This window comes from Elgaria multicarinata, chromosome 5 (genome assembly GCF_023053635.1).
Source record: "Elgaria multicarinata webbii isolate HBS135686 ecotype San Diego chromosome 5, rElgMul1.1.pri, whole genome shotgun sequence".
Classification (NCBI taxonomy): Eukaryota; Metazoa; Chordata; class Lepidosauria; order Squamata; family Anguidae; genus Elgaria; species Elgaria multicarinata.
Genome location: NC_086175.1, coordinates 4927939 through 4932239, shown reverse-complemented (window position 1 = coordinate 4932239; position 4301 = coordinate 4927939).

Sequence of the window (4301 nt, the reverse complement as noted above, 5' to 3'; positions counted from 1 at the left end):
TCAAAACAGAAAGAAAGGGGTGAGTCGTGCTGTCACATATCCTCCAGAAGACAGAGAAATTGCAACACCAGCACAGAATATTATAAATAATAGTTCTGATGCCACAATGAGTGAACCCTTATCCATTGGGCCTTCTGGATTTTCTTATCCACTGGCACCCCTGCCTCTTCAGCCCCAAAAGCCGGAGCTGTTTTGGTCTTCCTCATACCCGTCAACTGGGCGTTTACCCTCATCTGTGCACCCGGCAGAGCCAAATTATTTTCCTGAAACCTCACAATGGGCTGATTGGAGAATGGATTGTACCGAGCAATGGTCTGATACAGAGTGTGATTGTGGCTGTGATTTAAAAAATGTGTGCCTAAAGGCGGAGAAGTACAATGATGAAGCTGTGGATGGTGGAGGCCTTATGAAATTGGTTCTACCGTCTGAAGAGAAAATGGAGCAGGAAGATCCTGATACATACCTGCCAATGGAAGAACTGATGGACGTTATGACGGAGAATGTGAGTATTTTTATATATGAAATTTGTTCTTAGTATTAAGGCCAGATTGGTTACTAAAAACCCCTATATTTTGTTTTTACACAGGCCCATGGTGCTTTTGAGAAAATGCAGATTGACACTTCACGAGCAGTCAACATTTCCTGCATATCATGTGTTTCCAAAAAATCTGAACAATGAAAACTAAAATAAATTTTAAAAATGATGCCGCGGAGTCAATAAAAACATTTTGTTGTAAACTTATGTTTCCATTCTTGTGTTAACCTATAATATGGCAGATCATGAAGAAATCCTAAGGGATATTTATTATAACCCCGGACACGTGGGGGGGGTTGGGTGGCGTGAACTCCCTATTTCAGGAGGCCAAAAAACAGAGCAAAGACCTGAGAAGAAGAGATGTTATCAGATGGCTGTCAGATCAGGATGCTTACACCCTGCATAAACCAGCTAGGATCCATTTTAAAAGGAATAGAACAATTGTGTCTGAGGTGGATGCTCAATGGCAGGCCGATCTAGTCGATATGCAGCAATTTTCTAAATATAACAAGGGCTACAAGTACATTTTAACGGTTATAGATATTCTGTCTAAATATGCTTGGGCTGAGGTTCTAAAAGACAAGACAGGTTGGCAGGTGTCCGCCGCTTTTAAAGCTATTTTCACACGAGACGGAAGAGTTCCTGGCAAAATACAGACAGATAAAGGTCGTGAGTTCCTAAACAGGGATGTGAATCACCTATTCAAGAAACAGGGGGTACACCATTTTGTTACCAATAATGAAGTCAGAGCTGGGGTTGTGGAGAGGTTCAATAGGACTTTAAAAACAAAAATGTGGAGGTATTTTACAGCTAACAACACATACACATATATAGATGTGCTACCCCAATTCCTAAAAAGTTATAACCATAGCTTTCACAGAACTATCAAAACTAGGCCCGTTGATGTTAATAAGTCTAACTCCTTGGCTGTTTGGAGAACCGTATATGTTCACGATATAGAGAGAAAGGCAGAGTTACCACTTTTCAAAAAAGGGGATCATGTACGGGTTTCTAAATGTAAGGGTGTTTTTGCTAAGGGTTATGAACAGAATTTTACCACGGAGTTATTTATAGTGGATGAAGTCATCAAAAGAGCAAAGAGACCTGTATATCTGTTAATAGATTATGAAGGAGATGCAGTGCTGGGGACCTTCTATCCTGAAGAATTACAAAAAGTGAATGCCAGGTCGGATAGGGCATATAGGATTGAAGAAATCTTAGCAACAAAAGGAAGGGGTAGAAGAAAATGTCACCTAGTTAAATGGTTAGGTTGGCCTAGCAAGTTCAACAGCTGGGTGAGCGCTTCTGATCTATGTGAACCTGTATAGAAGAAGTATGGGTGATCAAGGGTTTTACGTTACCTTGCCCAGCAACGCCTGTGCTTCAGCTTTTCCAAACAACAAGAGTTCCGCATACACTATACAACTAGCAAGAGCTCTGGATCTCCAGGGGCCCTGGGAAGTGGGGTTAGCTGAAATACAGTATCCACACACCTGGGAGACTCTAACAACCTGCGGACAATTTGACATTTCTGACAAGGAAAGTATGTATCATTTAGTTGTGTGCAATGGTTATTATGCAGACATCCCCGAGCTGATTAATGCGATGAACAAAGTTATATATGGTGGGGATAAAGTGGTCCTACAGTACGACTCTGTGACTACAAAAGTCAGTCTAAACCCCGAAGAAAGTGTTATCTTTCAATGTGATGCAGAGTTGGCCCACATATTAGGCGCAAAGCCTGGTATGCCAGTCAAAGAATTCCCTTTTCATGCGGACATTACCCAGGGCTTTAACACCTTATACGTGTACACAGATATCGTGGAGCACCAGATAGTAGGAGACTATTATGTACCGTTACTGCGTTGCGTACCCGTGAGTGGAAAGAACAACCGCTGTGTAACCATTGGTTATGACAAACCACACTACCTGCCTGTAATCAAGGACCACATTGACATCATCACCATTGAAATAAAGAACGACCAGAACAAAAACATAGCATTTTGTTTTGGTAAGGTGTCTGTGAAGTTGCACTTTCGCCCTCGGAGAGCCTTTGTATTTTAAAAATGGCTATTCTGAAAAGCTATGGTGATCCAGCTGTTTATAGGAATTATTATAAGGCACAGGCTGGCTATGCATTGCCTGGTTACCACGGGGCCCCCGTGATGTATGGCACAGGGCTTGGTGGTATTTTCAGAAGCCTTTTCCGAAAAGCTATACCCCTGTTGAGAAGAGGTATAGACATCATTAAACCCCATGCAAAAACCACTGCACGTAATATTGCTAAAGACATGATAGGACATGTTACACATGAGGTTTTGAACAGAGTGAACACCCCAACACTGCAAGACGGATCAGGCCTGATGTACATTAAAAGGCGGGGCCCTCTAAAAAGAAAGGCCTCACGGGTTAGATTGGTCGGACCACCCCGCCCCCTTAAAAGAAAACGACCGAGAGGAAAGAAATGTCAGAAGAGGCGTGTTGTATCAAAGAGACGACGGTCTGTTACAGCTAAAAGAGATATATTTTAAAATCATCGCCATGGTTTTATCCACTGCGGCTCTGAAGAATGCGCTAAATCTGAACTTGATCTATTCAACATTGGCCCAACACAGACCAGTATTGAGAGAAGCCTGTTTATAGAGGTACCCCCTCTCTCTGCCCTTTCAGACTCTGCACCACTGGATTTCTACATTGCAGGGAATGGCGAAGATTATATGGACTTAAATAACACTTTGCTTTATGTGTGTTGCAAAATTGTCAATCCTGACGGAACCAACCTTCCTGTAAATGAGGAGGTAGGGCTGGTGAATTATCCAATAGCATCCCTCTTTAGTCAGCTGGATGTGACACTTGGCGATCGTTTAATAAGCCAAAGCAACAATTCCTATCCCTACCGAGGGTATTTTGAAGCTGTGCTTAACTATAGTCAGGCTACCTTGGAGACACAATTCTCTACAGCCTTGTTTTTCAAAGACACCGCTGGCGAACATGAATCTGCGGATCTGGAGGGAGATAATACCGGGTTTATTAGAAGGGCAAATCTGACCGCGCAAAGCAGGAAGATAGATCTGTTGGGTCATCTCCACTCCGACCTGTTTTTCCAAGAAAAGCTGCTCTTAAATGGGGTTGATGTGAAAATCAAACTTACCCGGAGCAAAGATGCCTTCTGCTTAATGTCTGACGTTGCAGATAGGCCTTTCAAACTTCAAATTGTGGCAGCCTCACTTTTTGTTAAAAAAGTCAGAGTAGCTCCAAGTGTACGTCTGGGCCATGCCGAAGCGTTGCTGACCTCTAACGCCAAATATCCTGTGGACCGTGTCAGCATGAAAGTGTTTAGCATTTCTAGAGGGAGCCGTGTAGCCAATCAGGAAAACCTGTTTTTGGGTCAATTACCTAAGCAAGTTATTATCGGTATGGTCGACAATGACTCTTATAGCGGTGATTATCATAAAAACCCATTTAATTTTCAACATTTTAATACCAATTTCGCGGCCCTTTACCTGGATGGAGAACAGATACCCACCAAACCTTTTCAACTGTGTTTTGAGGATGGAAATTGTGTCAGAGAATACATGAGCCTTGTACAGGCTGCTGGCAAACACATGAAAGACCGGGCGCTTTTAATTAACCGTGAGGAGTATGCCAGAGGTTACACCCTGTTTGCATTTGATCTAACCCCCGATCAAGAGGGGGGTGACCACTATTCTTTGATTAAAACAGGAAACCTGAGGGCTGAATTTCGCTTTAGTAGAGCCCTGCCTGA